The following is a 16,064-nucleotide window of genomic DNA, read 5'->3' as shown; positions in this document are numbered from 1 at the left end:
GCCGAACTCTGGGGTCTCCAGACTGACCCCAGGCACGCCCCCTGCTTCCGCGGCGGGACCCTGAGGCTGGTCGGCGGTCAAAGCGCGAGACCCGGGACAGCTCACCGCTCAGCCCTGGCATCGCCGTCCGACGCCACGGCGGAGGGGGTTCTCCGGGGCGCAAGCCGAGAGGAAAACCGCTGCGCTGAGTCGGGGCTGGGGCCCAGGGGCTCAGCGTTCGCTCCCAGGGCAACGCCAGGCGGGGAGCTCTAGGCGCCCCGAGGAAAGTGAGCCGCTGGTAGGCGGCCTCCAGTAAACTGAGTGCTTGCGGGCGATCTCACCCGCAGCGCCTTGAGGCGGGCTTGGAGCTGGGGACCAGCACCTGAGCGACAGCACCAGGACCAGACGCCCGACGAGGGGCCGAGCGCGTCGCGTTTATACTTTCTATCCGCCCGGCGTGTGCCCACAGAATGCGGCACTATTCGGGGCCCCGACTTTGCATTGCTCTTCTTTTCCTTAACCTCTTTTCTTCTCTCTGGTTCTTCCCCTTCCTTCCACCGCCACTAACTCCTCTCCTCTTCTTCCCTCCCACTTCCCCCTTCCCCGCATTGCTCCCCGCGCTTTGGGCCTCTCCTCCTCTGTCGAATTTCCCGCTTCTGTTTTCTCTCTTCTGTCCTCCCTTCTCCCCATCGTTCATCCTTGTTTTCTCTCTCTCTTTTTAACTTCCCTTCTCCTCCTCTCCTTCTTCCCTCTTTCCAAACCCGGGTCTGGACTCGCGTTCGCGTGTTTCTGGTCGCGGTGCTGCCCCTCGGAAGGCCGCAGGCGGCTCACTCGCAGGGACAGAGCCCAAGACCAGGCGCCAGGAGGGACCGGCCTCGCCTTGGCTGGCCGCGTCGCCCAGCGTTCTCCCGCCTCTCCGCTTCCACTCGGCCACAGGCACAAAACTCACAAAATCCAGACACCCCCGCAGACGAGTTCTTTGATTTGAAATCTGCAGTGTTTTAACAGGTGAAGAAGTAAAAATTCCGATTCACCTCCTTGGATTTTCCATCTATTCTATTTCGCGCTACAGAGGCAAGAAATCTCAGATGGGGTCTGCGGGCACAAGTCCGCTGTGCAGTGGAGAGGGAGAGATTCTCGATCTTGGAGTCTAGAGCCTTGTGCTCTCTGTCACTTACTCCCTAAGCTGAGCCTCAGTTTTTTCGTTTGTAAATGGTGACCACAAAACCTACTTCACAAGGATGGGCTTTCATAATCCATGCCTTCATACAAGTTCGTTCCCTTTCGTTAGAATGCCCTCTACATCCTATCCCCTCCTTCTCTACCCCAAAACCTAGAGACTTAGCTCAAATGTCACCTCCTTTGTGAAGTGTCTCCCCACTCCCCAAGGCTGCTTGGGGAGCCTACTTCTATGGTGGCATATCGTATACTGTATTGTCTTTTGCATGTTTATTTCACTCACTGGACAATGACCAGGTGGGCCTATGCCCTATGTTATATTATTCATTTGTATCACCAATACCCATAGAGCACACAGTGGGTTCTCAGTAAATGTGAAATGAATAAATGAATGAGTGGGAAAATAATATGTTAGATGGGACATCAAATCTTAACTAGTTGTACTCAGTTTGTCTTTCTCTTTAAATGAGCCTCTCTCATTTTGGGTTTTTAGCAATGGCATCTAGCCCAATTCCCTTTTTGCCCCCATCTCCCTTTTCTTTTTCCCACTCCCTCTTTCCTGCTTTCAGACTGTAAAGGGCTTCTGTGGGAGGAAGCACACCCCAGCTGTCAATCATGAAGTGGGGCTTTGGTCAGAATAGTGAGGGGTTTTGTTTCCAACATTAATGAAGTGGCTGGAACAGCAAACATCTGCCAATGGGACTCAAACCTTTTCCAGCTGCTGGAGACCCACAGACACTTCCCAGCCTCCTGTGACTGTATCCAGGCAGTGTCTGCTCCTGCACCCTGGGGTGGAGGAGCGGGGACACACCACACACGGAGGAACAGGCGTGTATGCCCTGAGCCACACGTAGGCAGACATGGAAAGGACAAAAATTCACACCCTCCATGGAACTTCAAGGGAAGCTCCAAACCCCCAGCCCCTCACACTCACACCCCCATTCTAGCACCTGATTCCTAGGGACACAGCCCAACCAGAGAGAAGGGGACAAGGACATCTTTGCAAAGTTAGGACTGGAAACTCTAGATTTGGTTTCTTTGCTTTCTGTCAACTGGAAACCAAAGAATTTCCTCTTTATCATTTCAACTCACACAAGGCATCTCCACTCTGTTAGAACTCATGAAGTTTAATAAAACAAAATGGTTTTTAAAAATCCTAGGGTGACACTTAAGTTGCTTCTAGGATCTAACTGTAGATGATCTTGGCTTGACTTTGAATTTAACTCTCCTTTTGTAATTTTGGGCTATGTGTCGATATAGATATTCAGAAGCAGCCAGGACATGTCTTATAAGTACACTAATTCACTCCCCAGCATTTTTCTCCAAAGAGTAGAGAGGAGGTAAAATACTTCTTACATTCTAGTAAAGTGTACTTAACAACTTGTATTTCGTCACTACGTTTTGAAATAGTTTCAGACAAGTAAAAGCAAAATAGGGAAAGCCTTGTAAGTTAATATTCCCCTGGGCTCCAGGGCCATGCCAAAACTGCTGTCTGTGGAGCTCAGCACAGCAGCCTCAAATAACAACTTAAAGGAGGTGTACATGGAGGCCAGCTTGTTTTTAATGATGATATTAATTTACAAAAACTGCTCTCATACACTGTAAACCATCTTTTTAAGAGAAAGCACAAATGCGATTCACTTGACAAATGGGCTTGGAAAGGACTGAATAGCTCTTTCTTTTTTTTTTTTTTTTTTAGACCCAGTCTCACTCTGTTGCCCAGTTGGAGTGCAGTGGCACAATCTCGGCTCACTGCAACCTCTGCCTCCTGGGTTCAAGCGATTCTCCTCCCTCAGCCTCCTGAGTAGCTGGGATTACAGGTGCGTACCACCATGCCTGGCTAATTTTTGTATTTTTAGTAGAGATGGGGTTTCACCGTGTTGGACAGGCTGGTCTCGAAATCCTGACCTAGTGATCGGCCCACCTCGGCCTCCCAAAGTGCTAGGATTACAGACGGGAGCCACCGCAGCTGACAAAGAAAGGAATGAATAGATCTTTCTATCCTTTCTCAAAACATCTTTCTGGAGAAAAAGTCTAAATTGAGAGAAAAAAAAAAAAGGCAATGGCTGTTTCTACAGAGCACCAAACATCTGCACAAAGAACAAAAATGCAATAAATCATTCAGATGTTTCCAAATTATTAGAAGCTTGGTATACAGATTAAAATTTGCTGAGTATCTCCCTTTTAAATTTGTGGTATGCTGACATCAAACAGCCATATTTCTGCCAATACTCCATGCCCTTATACTATTCCAACAGTTATGGCCAGGAAAATAAAAGTTAATCTCTCCTAAGTTTCTCATGATATTGTGAAAATAAATATGAATGTTTGGGGCATCATTGGTTTTGACTTTTTTTTTCCACCTGATACCCTTTCACTAATGAGAAAGCTGCCACAAGAGAGAAACAGCACTTTTATAAAAATGCAATGGAGCAGCGTCCTGGCTGCCTGGAGTAAGAGGAAAGAACTTTTGAGTCAGGCAAACGTGGGTTCTATTCCTAGCACATTCACTTGGTAACTTCCCTGACCTCTAGTCCTCAACCATGTCATGTGGATAATGACAGCCAACTCAGGGTTTGCTGGAGGATTTCACAGGAGATTGTGTACAGGACACTAACTTATGAAATGCCAGTCTCCTCACCACCTTTACTTTTTCAATAAAATAAGCAATTTGCTATCAGAAACCATGACAAAATAAAACTGCATTTTAAAAAGTACCAAAGCCAGCTTCTGCTGATACATAAGTGTGTGAGGTCAGTTTTGTTCCATGTTCAAAACACAGGATCAACCAAGAGATAGTAAGAGGGGAAGGAGTAGGTGGGTAGGACTATGGTTAACTGAAGGAAATGGCCCTGGCCTGAGAGTCCCTAAGTGCTATTTAACATCTGGCCCCACAGCCACAGACTCAGCACATCTGCAGGTGTCAATTAGTCTAACCAGCACTTCACAGGGGACTGGGTCATTTGTAGTTCTGATGGTTTCTGTCTGCCAAAAAATGCCATGATCCTGCACCCACTGGGTGACAGCACATTAAATCATCTCATAAAGCATTTTCATTCTGTCGTTGGCCTCAAGCAGTTTGGTTAGGTTTTGTTTCTCTGTAGTCTTCCCTCACCCAGCAAGACAGGATTTCAAAGTGAACAAGCGGTCGGTCAGTCATTAGCATTGCCTGTTATCAAGGACAAGAAGGCTCCCATGTCAGGCAGCACAGGGAAAGACTTGCGGAGCCAGTCTGCCTTCTGAACACATGAAGGAAAAACAACACTCAAAGAGAGCTTTGGATGATTAATGAAATCTGCTGGCATAATTGTTACTATGCTGATACAAAACAATATTTACAAAGAACACTGGGTGCAATATGCCAATCAGAGAATGTAATGGTCTCTGCACTCCAAGTCTTTAAGGAGGAAGTTTGTACAAACTCCTGGACACAGGTGCTAATCATCTACTTAGGTCGAAGTGTAGACGCATGTGCGTATATGAGTGTGTGTGTCTCTCTCTGTATGCCTGCACATATACGCCCTGTGCATACTTTGTAACTTTTCTTTCTTCTTTTTTTTAAAAAAAAAAAAAAAGAATGAAGAGAGGGCAAAAGGAAGTGATAAAAAGGGAAAAGAAAGACACTTGAAAATCGTGTTTATTAAACAAATTCAAGAGGAATCCTCAGTCTCATAGGGCGAAAAAAAGAAAAGAGAGCTGAGGGAGCCGTCCAGCCTGAGGTTTCACATTTGTAGTATCTTTCTGTCTTATGCTCAGCCATGGTTAGCAGGCTTTCATGTGTGCAAAGAAAAGTAGACTGTTTCCCTTTCTAAGAAATATTCCACAAGTTGAAATATTTCTTACAATTGTAGGCTTTTAAGAGAAAATTGACCTCTGTGAGCTATTTATAAAGAATGTTTTTATATCAGCAGAAATTATAATAACACAGCAAATATGCTAGAAGCAAAACAGAGAAACAAAAAATGATATGGAAAATTCTGGTATTGAATATTCTTAGGTAAAACACTCAAAAACTTAAGAAAATGCAAAATGTCATCAAGAAAATGATCATCTGAGTCAAGTGAATATTTGCTTAAGTTTTTCCATTTGGGGATTTTTATGTAGAGAAATATTTTACCTCACTTTGAGCAGACAGCCACGAGGACAGTTTTTATAGATCTCTAATGCCGTGGCATTTCCTTCATTACTTTCCAAAGTTGCTAGGATGCTCGGATCTAAAGGGGCTATAAATTACTAAAGTAAATGAATGATATGGTGCCAATTTCTCTGTGTTTCAATTACGCAAGCAGCCTGCCTTTTTAAATGGAATTTGAAATCATTACAGAAGAGAATCCCCAATTCTATTGCCAGTCCACATCCTGATACGTTTACTTAAGTCAATTATCGAGTTGCTTAGATTATGTCTACAGAAGCTGCCGAAACATCTGGTCATTTCAATCAGTTCAATAAAAGATTCTGCCAAGTCAGGGGGGAAAATTAGTCAAATTACTCATTTGTATAGGCAGAACAATGGATTGTTTTCTCCGGGTAGACTGTACATGGATATAGCTCAAAAGATTTTGGTTTTCTCTTCTGAAACCAGAATACAGTTTATAGTTCTTGAAGCAGGTTGTGATATTTATCAGTGTTTGGGAGGTGCTCTGACAGATCTATAGTCCAAAGTGTAATGGATATGAAAAGGACTTAATCACGCCTCTGAGACAATTCTGTACTCATTTGAATCCTATGTTCTCAAGGTTGGGACCGAGTCAGAATTAAGCCAGTGGGTTTTTGCTAAATTTTGAAAAATAAAAGTAGTAGTACTAGAAATCACAGAATAGTGCCTTTTCCCCTAAAACCCACCGGCATTCCTGTGGATGTACGTCCTCACTTTAACAAAATGTGACACATGATTTGAATTACCAAATACATATAAATATACGGTGTTTCACTGGAACCTCTTTTGCATAAAATGCTGCTCTATAAAATGAAACTAATGCGGTCCTATTATTTCTTCAGTCTCTTCTATGGTGTCTTCGATGGATATTTGAAATTTCAAATGATTATCTTTACTGACCACATAGTGATCGCCCCAAAGAGAAATAAATGGTCGGAGACGGGGAGGAAGAGATTTAGGAGCCCGGCCCAGGCTCCTGTTCCTATTACCCTGTTTTTCCTTTCACATTTACATACTCACTCAATGTTTCAGATCAGAGGATTTTTAATGAAACATTCTAAATAATGATTTAGTTCAGAAATCTGTATTAGAATACAAGCTCTCACTTGACTAAACATATTGGAAGAAGAAAACGGTTTTATTATTCATTTGGAGCAACATTAAGTACAAATAACCTACCCATGTCTAATTTTATACGACTTTGTTCTCTATACATAGATTTGAAGTTTTTTTGAAACCTGAGATAATTAGGAACAATTATTGTCATAACCGAATAATATAAACTTTGTATTAATGTCTGAGGTGACTCACCCTCCTACTAAATATTCCAGAGTACATGATCTGTCAGGCTGATGTCTGTGTGTAACTTGTTAAATGTCTATAGCTTAATTGTTAAGAGTTGCTTGTTAATGAATTAGCAAGAAAGTCTTTCTGTTTCCTTTAAGAGAGAAAATAGCTCTTTGTTTCAAGAACAAAGAAATTTTAAAAACTCAGTTTTCTAGGTAGGAGGAAGATAATTTTTCTAAAAGAGAAAAAGGTTTATTTAGAATCTCGGTAGGAGTAGACTCTTGCTTTATGAAAAAAAAAAAAAAGCCAGAAATTTTGCTACAGCTCAACTGAACTGAAGAGTAAGATCTGGAGGTCCAGTAAAGAATAATATTCAAGTAGCCAAAAGAGGATTTTAGTTTTGACACAGACAGATTAGAAGTTGGTAGGATCAAGACTTTCTGGAGAATTAGCAGAAGGACCCTGCGCTAAGAATAGGATAAAACCAAGGTGGTCAAACGGGGATTAGCGGGGGTAGATCTTCGTTAACTTCTTGTGGACAGAAATAGAATTTGTTTTCCCTCTGTAAGAACTAATGATGCAGAGTTTACGCTTTTATTTATCCAGTATAATTTTGGAAAAGTAAGTCTGACCGCCGTGAAGATGATGGCTTGGAGAACAGAAATGGAGCAGGGCATGAAGAGAAGAGAGGGTATGACATTGCACAAAATATGCAGATTCTGGGGTTCCAAAGAACCTCAAAATTATTAACACAAATGAAAAAAGTGCCCAGTCTTGAATTCAGCTTTGGAATATACACACCCCACATACTCGTAGGTTAACAAGTAGTTTACTGTCCTGATGACAAACTAAGAAGTCATTTATAAGGTAATATTTTGGAGTGCAAAGACCCACATAAAAGAGACTGAATTAGTCACAAGCTGTTTGTGGGAATGTAAATTGGTATGATATTTCTGGAGGGCAGTTTGGCATTATATCTCAAACACAAAATCGATCCAGCAGTCCCAACCTAGGAATTGAAACCAAAGCTGTGGTTCTAAAATATGATTGTACACATAATTTCCTAGGAGTGCTTGTTTAAAAACTGCCCATTCCTGGATTTCCTCCCCCCAGAAATGTGTAGTTGTGAGAACTGACATTTTAAAACCAGCAGTCCTATTGATTTAGCTGCTGTTTAACAAACAAGTTGCCAAAGAGATAAAAATGATAAAAGTGGGACAGGCTGTAAGAAGAAAAAAATGTTAGTTGTAAGAATTCTTAAAATTTAAGGAAATTAGGAAATCTGTCATTTTACCTCTCTGAGCCTCAGTTTCCTTGTCTTTGAGGTAAAAGTATATACTCAATAGTGCTATTGTGACACTAAAGATACGTATAAATGGCTTAGACAATGACTGACATGTAAAGATCAATATATGTTAACTATTATTACTGCAATGCTGAGTGAAAAAGTCATTGAAATAATAGAATGTGCAATACAATTCAAGTTTCGAAACATTGTTTATATACACATGTATATAGGTGCATACAGAGATGTCGAAAAGCATGTTCAAATACTCACAGTGATAATTTATTTAAAATATATATTATTATTATTATTAGCGATAGGTGTCTTGCTATGTTGACCAGGCTGGTCTTGAACTCTTGGCCTCAAGCAATTCTCCTGTCTTGGCGTCTCAGAGTGCTGGGATTACAGGTGTGAACCACTGCACTCAGCCCAGTGATAATTCATTCTATGTAGTTTTGAATATTGTTTACATAGTTTTACAATTGACATTTATCTTTTTTCCCTACAAATTATATTTAAGTTCAAAAGTATTATAATATTTTACATTCAAAAATAAAAAGTGAACTTCAATATCTTACATTTGCATAACATTTCCATTTACAGAAAATTTTCAAATGCAGTACTTCATGTGAACTTCATACAGCCCCATATATGAAAAAAGACAAGTCTTACTATTCCTATTTTACGAAAGAGGAAACTGAGGAAAAGTGGTTTACTTGAGGTTACCCTACACAGACACATCTACACTTGCAGAGCCAAGTCTCAAACCCGAGTCTTTTGAGTCCAAGTTCACCATACCCTCTATGGGACAATGTTTTTTTCACTGATCTCAGTTATATTTTTCAAAAGAAATGAAATTCCAGTTTTATGAGTTTCTATTTTTCACTTATCACCCCTCTCATAAAAAATGCTAAGCATTTGATAAAACTGAGGTAAACTGAATATTAAGAGGGCTGACATAAAAACATTAAAGTCAGGAAATATCACAGTTAGGTCTGGTAGGAAAACTTAACCATCTCATGTGTCATGAGCTTTGGTTACTAGGTAATCCTCTAAATATAGATAGTCCCAATCACTTGTTAAAAATTAACAGAAATTTCATGAGCAGGGAAAGTGAGTTGATAATTATGTAGAACGTGGACTGTCCATTGGATTGCTCTGAGTTCTCCAAAGTTTTTCACCTCCTAGCAATCAAGCCCCGGCGTCTCGTGGAGCCTTCCCAGCCAAGCCGCTTTGGCTTTGGACCACGCCTGCAATCAGAAAGGATCCTAAAGTACCCGCCACTTCTCAGGGTTGCAGTGTGGCCGCTACTGCCCTCTACCGGACAGCAGGGACGCATGACGTGTGTGCTGTGGAATCCGGTCTCCCTCTATCGGCACGAAGCAGGTACATTATCAAAGACAGGCTCTCCAGAGGTGCTGCGTCGGCGCTAGTGACTGTCCCAGAACATTGTCTTGGGAAGGCCACTTGGGGGGCTCCTTGACCTCAGCACTGTCAGAAGTGTCACCTGTTGCTATTCTTCCCTAAAACAGATCAAGGGACTCTCTAGACTGGACAGGGAAGCCTCTTTGCCGGTCCTACACTCTAGGGTTAGTCCTGATCATTCTCACCATCAAGGACTTGAATTCTCCAGCAAAAATCATTGTACATGACTTAGCTCTACTTCTGATTAATAAGAGTATTGAACAAGGAGGATTTGAAAGCAGCACATAATGCCAGTAGAAAGGCTGTAGCATACAACTCTAAGATCTAGGACTGTGCCCTGATATCACCATTTAAGAGCAAAGGCAGCTCCAGTATAAACAAGCTTTGTGGACCTCAACCATAAGTAAAAGCTCCGCTTCCCTAAGTTAGTCTCAGGGATCTAATTAGTTTATGGTGGTAGATCTTGAATATGATCAACAATATGTTCATATATTACATTTACATTAACTCCAGTATATATTTGCCTGCTCTAGATCATGCTTAAATATTTCTGGCTTTTATGGATTAGGTACACTTACAGTTCCCTGAATTTATAGATGACACCTGGTCTCTTTTAACTTAGGATGTAAACCTTCGTGAGTAAAGGGAGTGGAGGGTCTGGCTGAAAAAGGAAAATGTAAAAGGTAAAATCTTAATAAGAGGATGAATATAAAAGAAGAGAAATAGAAATAATTCAATTTTTTCCTGCCATTGATTTTTCTGCCCTGACTTTATGAATTACAAATACAAAGTCATTGGTAGTGACTTTGCTATTTTCCTATAAAAATATATTTCCTTATTTCCCCCCTGCCTGCAATGGAACACACAGAGCCAGTCAGTCTTGCCAGGTATGGAAAACAAGTTTATACATAACTAGAAACCATTCTTCCCCCTAAAATATCAAAACAAAACTCCACTTCATGGGACAGGCTAAAACTACCACAAAACTATGGGAAATGATTAAGAAGTTGGCTGAGGTGCTTTCTAATGACTGTTTAGCCAATCAGATAGCTGAGTTTGGGAACAGGATGTTGTTGTATTTCTGGATATTTAAATACCACCTTCTTGAATGGCAACATTTTGTTCTTTGTATTACATTGCATTGTTTTCCTTGTAGCAATGTGTTGTAAATCTGTAGTGGAGATAAATGTATACAAATTGAATATAGAGATAATTCATCTAACATATATTTATTGAGCATCGACTTTGTCCCAGGAACTGTGTTGGTCCAAGAAATGTGGTGGTGAACAGCACACACTCCCTTTCCTCACAGTAACAGACCTGGAGTGGAGATAGATGAGTCAACAGGTGCCTACACCCATGGTTATGAACTGGGAGATTTAAGAGCACAAAGGAGGGGCACTTAGCCCAGTCCGAAAAGAAATAAGGGAAGGATTTCAGAAAGAATTGTTATATAAGGTGAGGTCTGAAGGAAGAATATGAGTTAAGAAGGGGTAAAGAAATTCGAGGCAGACAAGAAAAACATCCAAAGTGTAGAGGCAAGTGAAAGTGTCTCATGAAGTACCTGCAGTACTTGAGTGCAGCTGAAGTGCGGGTTTGAAGAGGAAAGTGTCGTGAGAAAATGAGAAAGACGGGCCAGATCATAAAGCATCTTTTATGCTATGTTACTGATTTATATTTTATTCTGAAAACAATAAGAAGCGCTAAATGATTTATGGTAGGAAAGTGACATAATCAGATATGCTTCTGAAAGTCCTGGCCACAATATTATAGAGTGTGGATTCAAGGAGAGCAAAATAGAAAGGAGGGAAACTGGTTAAGAAGTTACTGTAGGCCAGGTGTGGTGGCTCACACCTGTAATCCCAGCACTTTGGGAGGCCAAGGTGGGTGGGTCACCTGAGGTCAGGAGTTCACGACCAGACTGGCCAACATGGTGAAACCCCATCTCTACTAAAAATACAAAAATTAGCTGTGCGTGGTGGCAGGTGCCTGTAATCCCAGCTATTTGGGAGGCTGAGGCAGGAGAATCGCTTGAACCTGGGAGGCAGAGGTTGCAGTGAGCTGAGAGCACGCCATTGCACTCCAGCCTGGGCAACAAGAGCGAAACTCCATCTCAAAAAAAAAAAAAAACCAAATTACTGTATTTCTATGTTAATCCAAGGGAGAGGTAATTGACTTCTGAAGCCATAGGATGAAGAAAAAGGAGAGACTGAAATTGTTTCAAGGAAATAGAATCCATGAAACCCAATAATTATTTTGATGTAAGAAAATAAAGAAGTCAAAGTCAAGAATGACCCTATTTAATATCCAGAATATAAAAGCTCCTACAACTTAATAAAAACAAAAAATGACTCAATTAAAAAACTGGGCAAAGCACTTGAATAGAAATTTCTCCAAAGAATATATATAGAAATGGCCATAAGCACACGAAGAGATGCTCAACATTATTAGTCATTAGGGGAATGCAAATCAAAGCCATGATGACACCTGACTTCACCCCTACTAGGATAGCTGTAATTAAAGGAGACAGAAAATAGCAAGCGTTGGCATGGATGTGGAGAAATTGGAACAGCTTGGCACTTCCTTAATAAGCTAAGCATAGACTTAGCATATTACCCAGCAATTCGACTCCTAGATATATGCCCCAAATAATTCAAAAACAGAAACAAACATATTTTCAGGCAAATGCTTATTGCACCATTACTTACAATAGCTAAAAGTAGAAACAATCCAAGTGTTTACCAGCAGAAAATTAGATAAATAAGAGGTAGTATATACATACAATGGAATAATATTTAGCCATAAAAGGAATAAAGTTCTGATACATGCTACAACATTAATGAATCTGGTAAACACTATGCTAAGTGAAATAAGACAGACACAGAAGGACAAGTGTTATATGATTAAACTTATACATAATGCCTGGAATAGGTAAATTCATAGGCACAGAAAATAGAATTGTGCTTACCAGGAGCCAGAGAGAGGGAAAAGTGGCAAGTTATTGTTTAATGGTTATAGAATTTTTGTTTAAGGTGATCAAAAGTTTTGGAAGTAGATAGTAGTGATGGTTGTACAACATTGTGAATGTAGTTAATAGCATTAAATTATATCCTTTAAAACTGCATAAATGGCAAATTTTATATTGCATATATTTTACCACAATTTTATGAATCAGTAATGTAATAGACCAAAAAAATCTCAAATTGAATTGTACACCTTCAATGGGTGAATAATGGTATTGTATGTAAATTATCAATAAAGTCATTAAATTATCAATGATTAACAAAGTCATTAGAAAACAAACAAATAGCAACAACAAAAAGGAATAGAACTCAGATTTCTGACTTGGCAAATAAGTTGATGGGGCTACTATTCACTACTATAAGGGATGAAAATTAGCAGTTGAGGAGGAAGTAGTAAGGTCATTTTGGGTATGTTAAATTTGAGATGTCCATCAGGCATACAAATGGAGATGCACAGTGTACAGTTGAGTATGTGTGTCTGAAATTCGGAAGAGAAATCTAAATTAGAGGTACAATTCAGAGGCCATCAGTATGTATATAGTAATCAAAGCCCTGAGAGTAAATGGAATTATTTGGGGAGTATGAAAATGAGAAGATACAAGAACCAAGGAGAGAATCTCAAGCTTTATTAATATTTAAGGGGTGGGCAAGCAGAGACATCCACAAAGAAGTCTGAGGGGTAATATAGGAAGCAAAGCAATTTAAAGAAAAAAACACGTTGTGGGGAAAAGGAGCATTTTTTCCATATCTTTTACCACTGTAAATAATAATTTCCTTTATATTTAATGAAAGAAAACTAACTGTGGAAAAGGTTTAAATAAGAAAAAAAATCTTTCTTACCTCTTTTTGTCCTCATACCTAAAGTCCAAGTTGTTTCAAATTAGAAAGCTTGGATTATAAACCTTCAGAAAAACTTTGCAATGTGTACCAAACAAACCTAATCAGTTTGCTTATTCAGAGAGAGACAGACAGAGAATCAGTGGGAGAAAAAAGCAGGCATGTTGCTACTGGTTGCAACTTAAAGAAAAAGAAGAAAAAAATGTCCTTTAATCTAAAAATCTCTTCCTTTTCTGCTCCTTGATGCTTGAAACTCCTAGAACAGAGAGTAAAGTATTTTAAAGTTAGAAATAAGGTCTTACAACCAAATACTCAAATCAGGAGACATATGACATGAAGAAATGCTGACCAACAATGGATGAAAGATATGACACCACAGATTCGAGAAGTTCAGTGAACTCACAGGAAGATAAATACAAAGAACCACAACTAAGCATGTCATTGTAACATCCTAAATACTAAAGATAAAGAGAAATGTCTAAAAACAGTCAAATAAAAAAAGACACATTACTTTCAAAGGAACCATTATAAAAGAGAAGGCTAAAACTTGCAAATAAAAAGAGACAAGTCTAACTTTTCAATAGAAAGGCAAAAGACAATGGAATGACAACTTTAAAATGCTGGGAGAAGATAAATATCAACCTAAGATCTATCCTACAAAAATATTCTTGAGACTTTTCAGTATCTGCTTTGGGCCATTTCCAGCAATATGGATGACCCTGGAGGACATTATGCTAAGGAAAATAAGCCAGGCACAGAAAGACAAATCAACTCACTTACATGTGGAATTGAAAAAAAGTTGGACTCGTAAAAGTAGAAGGTAGAATAATGGTTACCTGGAGGGGGCGGGGGTGGGGAGTGGCTGGTAGAGATGTTGGTTAAAGGGTAAAAATTTTCATTAGACAGGAGGAATAAATTTTTTAGACCTATTGCACACCATGGTGACTATAATAATGTAACGTATATTTCTAAATTGCTAAGAGAGTAGATCTTAAAAGTTTGTGCCACACACAAAAAATATGTGAGGTGATGGACATGTGAATTAGTTGGTTTAGTCATTCCATAATGTACACATACATCAAAATGTCACATGGTACCCCCATAAATGCACACAATTATTATTGTCAATTAAAAATAAAATAAAAACTTAAAAATTAATTTTGGGCCAGGCGCAGTGGCTCACGCCTGTAATCTCAGCACTTTGGGAGGCTGAGGCAGGTGGATCATGAGGTCAGGAGATTGAGACCATCCTGGCCAACATGGTGAAACCCCATCTCTACTAAAAAATACAGAAAATTAGCCGTGAGTGGTGATACGCACCTGTAGTCCCAGCTACTCCAGAGGCCGAGGCAGGAGACTCACTTGAACCCAGGAGGCAGATGTTGCAGTGAGCCAAGATTGTGCCACTGCACTCCAGCCTGGGTAACAGAGTGAGACTCCATCTCAAAAAATAATAATAATAATTTAAAAATGTTCTTTTAAGGAACATAAGGAAGAAAGGGGAAAATGGAATTAAAAATCATAAGATTCTAGTATTGATTAGGAAAAATATGTGACAGAAACTATCTATCTGTGCCCTGTCAAGCACAAAATAATTACTATGTGGTCTTTTAGAGAAAAATTTACTCAATCCCTATTCTGTATAATAAATTAGGTCAAGATACTGAGATTTTAGTTGTGTTTTTCAAATTTTCTATATCATTACCACTTTTTCTGTCTTCTTATTCTACCACTAAGAGAAGTCAATCAAAATATTGAAATCTAATTGTAAAACTCAATAATAGAAAGATGAATAACCCTATTTTCTAAATGGACAGATTTGAGTAAACCTTTTTTCCAAGAAAATATGCAAATGGGTAATAAGCACATAGAAACATGTTCAACATTGTTAGTCATTAGGGAAATGTAAGCTGAAACAGTAATGAGGTACCACTTCATACCCACTATGATGGCTATAATATTAAAAGAAAAAAAACACAGAAAATAGCAAGTGTCAGAGAGGATGTGAAGAAATTGGAACTCCATACATTGCTAGTGGGAATGTAACATGGCATAGCCACTGTGGAGAACGGTGTAGTAATTCCTCAAAAAGTTAAACCTAAGAGTTACCAGAGTTACCATATGATCCAGCAATTCCATTGTTATGTATATACCCGCCCCCCGAAATTAAAAATCCATGGGGATACAAGTCTTATTTATAGCAGCATCATTCTATTTTTTTTTTTTTTTTTTTTTGAGATGGAGTCTCACTCTCTTGCCCATGCCAGAGTGCAGTGGAGCGATCTCGGCTCATTGCAACCTCTACCTCCTGGGTTCATGCCATTCTCCTGCCTCAGCCTCCCGAGTAGCTGGGCGCACGCCACCACATCCAGCTAATTTTTATATTTTTAGTAGAGACAGGGTTTCACCATGTTGGTCAGGATGGTCTCAATCTCTTGACCTCGTGATCCTCCTGCCTTGGCCTCCCAAAGTGCTGAGATTACAGGCATGAGCCATCGGGCCTGGCCAGCATCATTCTTAATAGGAAAAAATTTGAAATACCCCAAATGTTTGTCAACTAGAAAATGGATATGTAAACTGCATTACATTCATACAATGGAGCACTACACAACAAGGAGAAATAATTAACAACGGTCAGGTAAAACAACATGTATGAATTCCACAGAAAAAGTTCTGAGTGATAGAAGCTGAACACAACTGATTGACAAAGTATAATTCCATTTCTATTATTTTTAAGAAGAGGTGGCTGGGTGCAGTGGCTCATGCCTGTAATCCCAGCATTTTGGGAGGCCGAGGCAGGTGGATTACCTAAGGTCAGGAGTTCGAGACCAGCCTGGCCAACATGGTGAAACCCCATCTCTACTAAAAATACAAAAAATTAGCTGGGTGTGGT

Source organism: Pongo abelii, chromosome 9 (genome assembly GCF_028885655.2).
Source record: "Pongo abelii isolate AG06213 chromosome 9, NHGRI_mPonAbe1-v2.0_pri, whole genome shotgun sequence".
Taxonomy (NCBI): domain Eukaryota; kingdom Metazoa; phylum Chordata; class Mammalia; order Primates; family Hominidae; genus Pongo; species Pongo abelii.
The sequence above is the reverse complement of the archived record's forward strand: the minus strand, read 5'-3'. Positions refer to the sequence as shown.